The sequence below is a fragment of the Lepidochelys kempii genome, unplaced genomic scaffold (genome assembly GCF_965140265.1).
Source record: "Lepidochelys kempii isolate rLepKem1 unplaced genomic scaffold, rLepKem1.hap2 scaffold_37, whole genome shotgun sequence".
In the NCBI taxonomy this organism is placed as follows: Eukaryota; Metazoa; Chordata; order Testudines; family Cheloniidae; genus Lepidochelys; species Lepidochelys kempii.
In genome coordinates this window covers 942987-953474 of record NW_027333638.1, presented here as the reverse complement: position 1 = coordinate 953474, position 10488 = coordinate 942987, and the positions used below count along the sequence as shown (strand labels likewise).

The 10488-nt window shown below is 46.4% G+C and overlaps 1 long non-coding RNA gene across 1 annotated transcript; it reads left to right on the top strand.

The window, feature by feature from the left end:
• The first annotated feature begins 1362 nt into the window (after nucleotides 1-1362).
• Nucleotides 1363-9035, top strand: LOC140904600 (uncharacterized). The gene is made up of 3 exons (XR_012156548.1): nucleotides 1363-1424; nucleotides 6190-6303; nucleotides 8966-9035. It is a non-coding gene; the product is annotated as an uncharacterized lncRNA (long non-coding RNA).
• Nucleotides 9036-10488: the final 1453 nt, after the last annotated feature.

Below are 10488 nucleotides of genomic sequence, written 5' to 3'. Positions count from 1 at the left end.
GATGCGGGAGAGAGAAAAGAGGTTAAAAGTGTGTCTGTGGGCTTAGCCTGGCAGGAGGGGCCAGGTCTCTGCTGTAATCCAGAGATTGAGTAGAGAGTTGACACTTTGGATGGGCTATCACCAGCAGGAGAGTGAATTTGTGTGGGGGGCGGAGGGTGAGAAAACCTGGATTTGTGCTGGAAATGGCCCAACTTGATGATCACTTTAGATAAGCTATTACCAGCAGGACAGTGGGTTGGGAGGAGGTATTGTTTCATATTCTCTGTGTGTATATAAAGTCTGCTGCAGTTTCCACAGTATGCATCCGATGAAGTGAGCTGCAGATCACGAAAGCTCATGCTCAAATAAATTGGTTAGTCTCTAAGGTCCCAGAAGTACTCCTTTTCTTTTAGCATTTTCTCAGCACGGCAGAATCTCGGATCTCGCTCTGCAAGGAAAGAGCCTGGGGAAGCGTGATGTGAAATGAACTAATGCCCGTTCCCAAACCTCCACAACGGCCCTTCTCGCCCGATCAGGCTGCAGAACGACGCTCACGTTTCGTTCCGGTTCATCCCGTCCTCCCATGGGACAGGGGAGCGACATAGCTGCAGGGGAGCCAGCTCAGGTAGGGATTATTGGGGGGGTTCTGATCTGTTCCTGCAGGAGGGAGTGGGACAGCAAATACATGGGAGAGGGGAAGGTTTGCACCGTCTGGTTTGGAGGTTGGAGCGGGGACAGGAAATGCACAGGGTGGAGAAAGGGAGGAGACCAGGGGGTGGCAGACCTGCTGGGAGTTGTTTAATAAGTGGCCTAGATTCTTGGAACAGACGCATGAGGTTCGGAGGTGGAAATGCTCCAATTTGGTGAACAGAAAATAACGCACGTACATGGGGCTGGGAAAAAGGACCAGACTCCTCGTGCTGGAGCCTGACCCAACTAACCAGTGGGTGCCTTGAAATATGAAGGGGGAAGCCACCAGTCAGGCTTAGGGGAGATTCTCCTGCCTCATATCCAGCTCCTCACAAGGAGGAGGGTGTTGGGCTTCCTACAAGAGATCTCTCCCTAGACTCTGCTCGGGGCAGCATCTCCGGTATCAGTCTGTGGCTAGTAGGTGTGTGATGGATCTGCTGGGAGAGAGGAGGGGTGTCTCTTCGCCCCCTCACCCTGGTGTTTCCTGGGTGGTCTGAGTGGGGTGGGGGTGGGACTCTGTTGGCTGCGGTCCACCCAGAGTTTCCGTTTGATTGGCTCCTCTCCCCCACGAATAGTGGGGCTGTGAGTGGGGCAGCAGGTCCTGAGTGTGGGGCTCTGGCTCTTTCAGGGGACGGTGACCTTCGAGGAGGTGGCTGTGTATTTCACCAGGGAAGAGGGGACTCTGCTGGACCCCGCTCAGAGAGCCCTCTACAGAGACGTCATGCAGGAGACCTATGAGACTGTGACCTCGCTGGGTAAGGATTCCTGTCCCCTCGGTTCTTGGAAGGGGAACTGAAGAGATGAGGTTCACGCCACCCCCACAATGCCACCTCTGCTCTGTCCTGTTCCAGCATCACCCCAGCATGCCAGTGACACACACACGACCAGAGACCCTCCCCTGCTGCTGAACGCTGTGGGAAGAGAGCACAGGAGCAGAATCGCACAGTGTCAAATATCTCCTGTTTGCACAAGTAAAACGGGGGGTTAGGTCCAGCATAACGAGCAGAAGCTTCCTACCCCTGGCCTTCTCTCAAACCCTGAGCCTTTCCACCCAGACCAGAAAGTGCTTGGGGTGTAAGAAGCAGGCTGCTGGGGTCAGAGCGGCTGGTCCAGGGTTACTGATCACACAGACCTTGAATGCTGGCTGGGGGAATCCAGACAAGGGAGCTCCAGCAGCAGAGCATTGAAACTCAGCCAGGATTACAGATGACACAACTCCTCACTGCTCCGGATTGCCCCGTGCATGGGACAATGGCCTCGGTTGCTGGTGAAAATCCTTGAGACCTGGAGAGTTGCTCCCCCCATCCCCATGTGCACTAACCACAATTTACCTTCTCTGCACACTTGGTTTTTTGAGTCCCTCATTCCTGAAGTCACATGACCCCGATTCTTATTTTTCACATTCTGCTTTTCTAGACTATTTAGAGTCTGTTGCTTCTGAATGATAGTTTCTAATTTCCCAGTGTTCTCCACAGCCAGGGATTTTCCTACTCCCTCCCATTGCACTGGACTCACTAGGTTCCCTGGTATTTCAGAATGGCCACACTGGGACAGACCAAAGGTCCATCTAGCCCAGTGTCCTGTCTTCCGACAGTGACCAGCGCTGGGTGTCCCAGAGGGAATGAACAGAACAGGGAATCATGAAGTGATTCATCTCCTGTCACCCATTCACAGCTTATGACAAACAGAAGTTAGGGACACCATCCCTGCCCATCCTGGCTAATAACCATTCACGGACCTGTCCTCGATAGATTTCTCATGATGTTTTTTGTTTTTTGTAACCCTATTATAATCTTGGCCTTCACAACGTCCTCTGGGAAGGAGTTCCCCAGGTTGACTGTGCGTTGTGTGAAGAAATACTTCCTTTTGTTTCTTATAAACCTGCTGCCTATTAATTTGATTGGGTGATTCCTAGTCCTTGTGTTCTGAGAAGGAGTAAATGACACTTCCTTCTTTACTTTCTCCACAGCAGACATGCTTTTATAGACCTCTCTCATATGCCCTCTTGTCTCTTTTCCAAGCTGAAAAGTCCCAGTCTTACATATCTCTCCTCATACAGAAGCTGTTTCATACTCCTAGTCCGGGTTTTTTTGCCCTTTTCTGAACCTTTTCTAATTGTAATGTATCTTTCTTGAGATGGGCCGACCACATCCGCACACAATATTCAAGATGTGGGCGTACCATGGGTTTATATAGAGGCAAGTTATGTACTGTCTTATTATCTGTCCCTTTCTTAATGATTCCCAACACCCTGTTTGCTTTTTGACTGCCTCTGCACCCTGAGTGGATGTTTTCAGAGAACTATCAACAATGACTCCAAGATCCCTCTCTTGAGTGGAAACAGCTAATGTAGACCCCATCATTTTATATGTATAGTTGGGATTATGTTTTCCAATGGGCTGCACTAGGTGCTATCCTGACATCTAGGACTGCTGAGATCCTGCATTCAGTGATATCCCTGCCCTTCCTGTTCCCTTTCTCCACTGAACCCCACCAGCCCATTCTTAGTGTTCCCAGCTTCCCCAGGACTCTCTCATTGTGTCTGGACTTCTCTCTCTCTCTGCAAGAAGCAGTTCCAGGGAACTGCAAGAAGCAGTTCCAGTGCACCACAGGAGAACCCCAGAAAATTCTTTGGTCCCGGACTTTTGTGCATCTTTCACTGTCCAGCACACTACTGAACGACGCAAGGTCATATGAAGTCTGTCATTTCATCAGTGGAAAAGTGACATGTGCCAGCCTTGTTATCCCAAATGGATTTTCCAACACACTTTAATCCCAACACACTGGTTAGATGAAACAATAAAAAGAGATGGCTAACTACCGGCAAAAAAACCATATTAATTGACTACAGGTAGTGAGGTATAAAAGCCAGAATTGTTTACAAAAGAAATGCAAGATAAAACCCAAACTAACATCTAAGTTAACAAGCTAAAACGGATACAAAGCAAATGTTTCTCTCACTATATCCTGAGGCAGGCTGGCTGTCCTTTCAGCCAGAAGTCCCCCTAATTCGCCCCTGCTGCCAAGTTCAGTTTCTTCAGGAGCTGTCATGAGCAGAGGAAAAGGGGGAGAGAGAGAGTCTCAAGCATTTTCCTCCCCTCTTTTTATAATTCAGTCCTCTGTACGACAAACAACTTCAGTTCTCAGCTGAGTCATGGTGATCGGCTGTCTGTTGTAGCTATGAGCTTCAAGTGGTCCCTGTGAAGGAATGTAAATGTCTTCTTCACACCTTCCCCCTCCTGGAGAATGGCAATTTGACCAGCTGCTTGCCTTGCTGTCTCTGAGGAACTGGTCTGAGGGTGTTCCCCAGAATTGTAACTTTTTCACTAATAGGATACAGTAAAATCTCATAATTTTACATAGTGTTGCTACACATATTTTAACAGGAGGATAATATTCTGTAGATTATGCATTTTCAAATGATACCTCAAAGAAGCCATACTATGTCAATAATTGATCATAGTTTTCTAGAAGAGTGAACATAGGGGTTGTGACAGGGTCAGGCCAGATGGCTAAGTAGGTCCCTTTTCCTTGGGTAACGTAACAGAACAATCAGGAACCTTCTGGAGAGCAGTAAGACAGGCTGATTCGAACACCTGCAACCAATCAAGAAGCTACTTGAATCAATTGAGGCAGGCTAATCAGGGCACCTGGGTTTTAAAAAGGAGCTCACCTCAGTTAGTGAGGTGCGTGTGAGGAGCTGGGAGTAAGGGGCGCGAGGAGCTGAGAGTGAGAACACGGACTGTTGGAGGACTGAGGAGTACAAGCATTGTCAGACACCAGGAGGAAGGTCCCATGGTGAGGATAAAGAAGGGGTTGGGAGGAGGCCATGGGGAAGTAGCCCAGGGAGTTGTCGCTGTCGCAGAGCTGTTCCAGGAGGCACTCTAGACAGGTGCATTCCACAGGGCCCTGGGCTGGAGCCCGAAGTAGACGGCGGGCCCGGGTTCCCCCCAAATCCTCCCAACTCCTGGTCAGACGCAGGAGTCGTCAGCCTGGACTGTGGGTTCAGAAAAACGGCCAAGCTGAGGGCTGCTGTGAAGCTCCAAGGTGAGCAAATCCGCCAATAAGCGCAAGACCCACCAAGGTAGAGCAGGAACTTCGTCACAGGGTACAGACTGTGCCTGTCTGTGTGTGTCCCCAGCAGATATGTGGGTATTTCAATCCCTCATAAGCAGAGTGCTCAGCATCTTCAGGGACCCAGGGAGCTGGTCCTGGGAATTCACTGGCTTACTAGGCGTGACACTGTAGGGAATTGTGAGACACTTTAATAATAATAATTAATAATAAAATACCAATATGATGAAATTGCAATGAATCATGCTAGATATGCCATGTAAGGTGTCAGTGAAAATGCTATGATTTTCCAAGTATGATCATTTTGTTTCTATGTTTTGTACCACCTTTGTGTTGTGAGTTATAGACATGTAGGGTATATCTGTATTTCCAGACTTGTGCAGTGTTTCTGGGTGACATCCCCGGACAGACTGGCATCAGCACTGCTGAGCCTCTTCACTGGCCTGTCAAGGGTCATCAGCTGTACAATGAGCCCATGAAAAGAACCAAGGGGATACACCTATTGAGTCAGCAAGACATGCAGGGGTATGCCTGTGTACTGAGAACTCCAGGGCTTTTCCATGCCATGTGCTGTGAAGCTTGTGTTTGGGACACAGGAAGTACAAGCCACAAGGCAAAGGGAATAGAAAGGGCAGCTGCATCATCTTCATTTTCTCTTCAATCCCTCTACCTACCTCTGGAGCAACTTCTCTGCAAACTGAAGCCTTGAACAAAGGACTGAATGACCCATCCAAGCTGTGGATGTGTTCCAGACGGACTTTCAAGCCAGGAACTCACCAATACTGTGAAGAACCCGATATATAGATTTCTGAATGTGTCTGACCTTTCCTTCTTGCCTTTAGTTTAGAGGCTAAAGGATTGGCTGGTAGCCTGGTATTTTGGGTAAGATCCAAACCTTTTTTTTAAGGTCAGGCTTGACAAAGCCCTGGCTGGGATGATTTAATTGGGGATTGGTCCTGCTTTGAGCAGGGGGTTGGACTAGATGACCTCCTGAGGTCCCTTCCAACCCTGAGATTCTATGATTCAAACCTGTGCTGACCTGGTAATATGGCTGACCCTTTGGGGTCAGAACATTGTGTTTCTGTGACCAGAATTTTTAAATAAGCTCTCACTGTAGCGAACACAGGTGCTGATTGGGAGTCAGAGAACTGGAATGCAATAAAGGGGGCTGTGTGATCTTTTTCAGCTTCTCAATAACCAGTGTGGGGGATCAGAAGCATAGTTTGTGAGTGGTCGGTGATTTTAACTTCAGTGTTAGCCATCAGTTCTGGGAGCATCTTCTCTCCCTTTTTTAGCCTGCCCTGACCTTAGCGTTTTCAGTCAGGACTCCCCAAGGCACACCAGGTCACACCAAGCACTGAAGTGAAATTAATAGAATGTTTTGTTTTTTTATGACAAAGTCTTATGCAATCACCTGAACTCCTTTGTTTTCTTTCATCTGAGCAGGGTTTCCCATTTCCAAACCTGATGTGTTTTCCCAGCTGGAAGAAGGGGAAGAGCCATGGGTCTCAGAGCTCCAGGGTTCAGAGGAAAGACAGACCCTGAGAGCTCCCTGCAAAGGTGAGGAAACATGAAACCAACTCAGAATCTGTAAGTGCCTGAAGGAAACATCTGGGATGCCCTACGAAGCCCTTGGGAGGTCACTCAGTTCATTATTGTCCCGAGCAGGGGTCATAACCTCAGGGTAACTATAACTCATGGCTTCCTGTAGATCCGAGCAGACATCAGGCAGTAGCTTCCTCCCTTCCCCCCATGAATTTGATGGGATGTGAAGGCTGAATTGATCCCCTCCTCTCTCCCATTTAGGGGAAGTGTTTGGAGGAGTTCAGTTCCTGCTTTTATTTGACCTGTCTCCAGCACTTTTTTTCGTTGGCCTTCCCCTTTCCATCCCTGTTTGAGGTTTCTGTCTCTACCGCAGCAGGTGATGCGATGGCATGTGAGAAAGAGGAGCAGAATTCTCAGCAGGAAGATGCTGGGCAAGTGGATAAACACAGAGCATTATCACAAAGATCGGAAAGGAACGTGTCCAGGAGTCATGAGCAGGGAAAATCCTGTGAGATTCAGCACAGACCAGAGAGCGAGCAGGGAAATCGGCCAAGGGATAAAGTGGGTAAATTAATTTCCTGTCGGGGAACTCAGAAGGACCTCAAGGAAAGCACAACACAGCAGGAAATCCTCAGAGGAAAGACAAAAAATGCATGCACTGAGTGTGGGAAAAACATACATGACCAGTCAGCCCTTATAAAGCATCAGAGAATCCACGCAGGAGAGAGGCCCTATGAATGCCGTGAGTGTGAGAACCTTCAATCGCAGCTCAAACCTTGTTACCCATCAGAGAACCACACAGGGGAGAGGCCCTATGAATGCTGTGAGTGTGGGAAAACCTTCTCTTGGCACTCAGCCCATGTTAGCCATCCAAGAATCTGCACAGGAGATCAACACCATAAAAACCTCTAGGGCTATCCGTACTTTTTTTTCTTTAATACTTTTCCTGATTCCCACATAGTAGCTTTTAAAGTTGTTTGAACTGTTTGCAGCACCGTTATCCCTCAGCGTGTCCAAATGAGTGGCCCATTTTTGCCTTTTGCAGTTCACCCTGTTTTGAAGTGGACCCATTTGTCCTTCCTATCTACTCCATTGTCTCAGGAATAATTTGAGTGTGCCCTTCCTATCAGGAACCAGGGAGCATCACATCTATACCATTCCTCCTATTGCAAAATTATTGTTCGGAATCACCAATGATTCAGATTATATCATTGCCAGTTGTTCTCACGTTGCTCTGGGTTGTGCTGAAGAGCAGTTATATTGGGAACTTTCCCAATTATATTTAAAGGAAGAGGAGCAGGGGCAGGAAAAGAAGTGTCATTTCAGCCTCTGTGACACTGGAAGGAGATGGGGTGACTCAGAGATTCCCTCCTTCCCCATCACTCCAGACCTGTTAACTCTGCATGGCTCAGACAGGAGGGATCTTCGTCACATTCTATCCCTCCACTTCTCAAAGTGTCACGTGATGAAGCGTTCTCAGCTGTCTGTGCTTGGAGACGATGCTTTGACTTCTTTAATCCTATATCAGAGTCGCTATGCCTGGAGATGAAAGTGTCAAAAACCTGGAAGGGGAATTCAGATGGATCCCAAGCACTGTGTGATCATTTGGAGTTTAAATCCCAGGTTCCATCAATTGGTAGAGCCACTTCTGGCAAGGGGGCTGTTTTGTCCCCCATTATGGGGGATGCTAGGTTACTAAAAAGTTTTTAAATAACCTAACTAATTCTATGGCATGGGGAATGGTCTCCTTCATGATGCAGATGTTGAGGAAATAGAAGTGGGTTTTTTATTGAATTTATCCTTTGTAGGTGCTAAAAAAAAGTGTATGAAATGAAATCAGTGTTGGAAATCTAATAGCTGCAGAAAAATAGCTAGTTTTGAATAGAAACTCCAGCTCTGATAACTAACAGGCCTGTATCCAGTCCCTTGCCTGGAATTGTGCCACCAAATTAAAGAAAAGCTGGGCATGTTTCAGGAAGCCATTCCTCACTAACACTGCTGAGATTTTGAGTGCTTTTGTAAAGGATTCTGAAGTGTACACTTACCCTAACCAAGGCCAAGGATTTGGAAAGAACTGGGGTTGAATGAGTACACGCTCCATTCTTGGTTTCCATCCCAGTAAAAGAAGCTATGGTGACCAAAGCCCCAAGGAAAATTGTTTGTTTGTACAACTCACTGATTACAGATCCAAAGCATGCCAGGGTTAGATTGAGAACAATCATCCTTCACCATTTGGATCCAAAGAGAGAGAGTGCTTCATAGGACATTCCCTCCTCGTGGATTCCAAACTTGGTGCCTGATCCGGTAATGTCAAAGTCAGCTTCAGGACTCACATAATTTGTCAGACCATTCTGTTTATTAGCAAAGCACTTTGCCAGTGCACCCAGATATGTGAGCCCCCTGCAAAGGCTCAAGCTAACTTATTTATACAGATAAGCCAATTTAACATAAGAGACAAAAGGAAGCAGAAACTGACAAATATACATACATATCTTACTTGCATACTAATGTTTACCAATCTCCCAGCTCAGTAGGAGCTCTAAGTTAATTAGTTTGAGGACCCATTGTCTCACACTCCTTAATGTTTCTCTTCTTGACAACTATATTTCAACAAACCCTTCAAGTAGCATTTCTTTAATGAATTATAATTTCAATATAATTCATTCTATTTTCACAGAAACAAGGACTTTCAGGCTGTGGAAATGATGGCAACCAATGAGGCAACGAATGTGTCCGGTTCCAGTTTCAGACTTCCAGATACTCGCATGTTGAGTCCTGATTCTCTGGTTTTGTGTCTGATGCTCCGGCTTCACAATAAAGCTGATGTTGGCACAGCTGCCCCCATGTAGCTGCACTGGTGTAGCATGCTATTACAGATGCTCTAAGCCAATGGGAGAGATCTCTGCCGTCGGACTTCATTAGTCCAGCCCCCTCAAACTATATGTCCTGCTGACGTAGCGCTATCTACACAGGGCGTTAGGGCTGTGTAACTACATTGCTCAACTCTGGATTTTTCACACCCCTGAGCAATATAGTTATACCGATAAATGCCTTTTAGAAGAACCAGGGATATATGAACTCAGAGAATTGGTTGGGACCTACGTTGGGACAAACCGGAACTAGAGCCAAGGTTCAGTTGTTGGCAACGGGGATTAAAAGAAAATGAACTCATATGACAAGAATTTGAGCTCTTTGAATATATTATTGTTTCCAATTAAAATGAATTTATTGGTTAAAGAATGGGAGACTAATTGTGTGATAATCTGAATCACTTTGTAAAACAAAGTGTCTTGTTTTTTTTGTTTTGTTAGTCATACAGGAAGTGACAGCTGATCTTGAAAAGTTAATTTGCTTTAATTTACCCCCTGTAGTGTAAGGAGTTCTGGTAAAAAACCTCACTCCAATGGTTGGGGTGGAAGAATGTGTGTGAGAGTGTATAAGTGAATATTGGCCCAGTATAGATTTTAAATTTTTGTGTTTCAAATAGAACTTATTTTGCTTAGTTTCAAAGTCTATTTCTAGTGAAAGCAAAATTATTTGAAGAGACAATTTGTAGAAGTTTTTACAAGTTCTTACACTTAGACTGTAAGGGTCACTGACTTCCCCACTTCTCTAATTTGCAAAGGAAAGTCATCTGTCATAGGATGTGTTCAGCAGGTAGGAAAGTTGCAGTCCTCAACCACCAAGGAAAAGGCTGAAGTCCATTACCTTTTAGGTCAAGAAGCCATCTAAAGTCTGGTCTATGCTGAAAAGCGATGTTGACGTAGCCACCTCTCTCAGGGGTGTGAAAAGTCCACTCCACTGAGAGAAGTAGTTAATGTGACCTCTGCCCCAGCATAGACAGTGTTAGGTTGTCAGAAGAATACTTCCAGTGTTTGAAGTATAGACAGAGCCTGAGACAGACCGATCCCCTATGGGAAGTGAGTCATGACATGAATTCCAATTTTGACCCATTTCCCTATATGTGAGAGAGGTACTAGTATGGAGGGCTGGGCCAGCTGTCCGATCGCCTGGTTCCTCAACTGTAGCTACAGCTCTTCGTACCCATCCACCCAAAGACTGAGAGAAATGGAGAGTTCCAACCGTTGTTATTTTAGTATCTTATTGTTCCTTTCTCTGTCTTTTGTGCTGGTCTTTCTATTATATCAGGGTGTGAGGGTATAGCTCAGTGCATGTTGTGACAAAGCTCTGTCCTTGTCT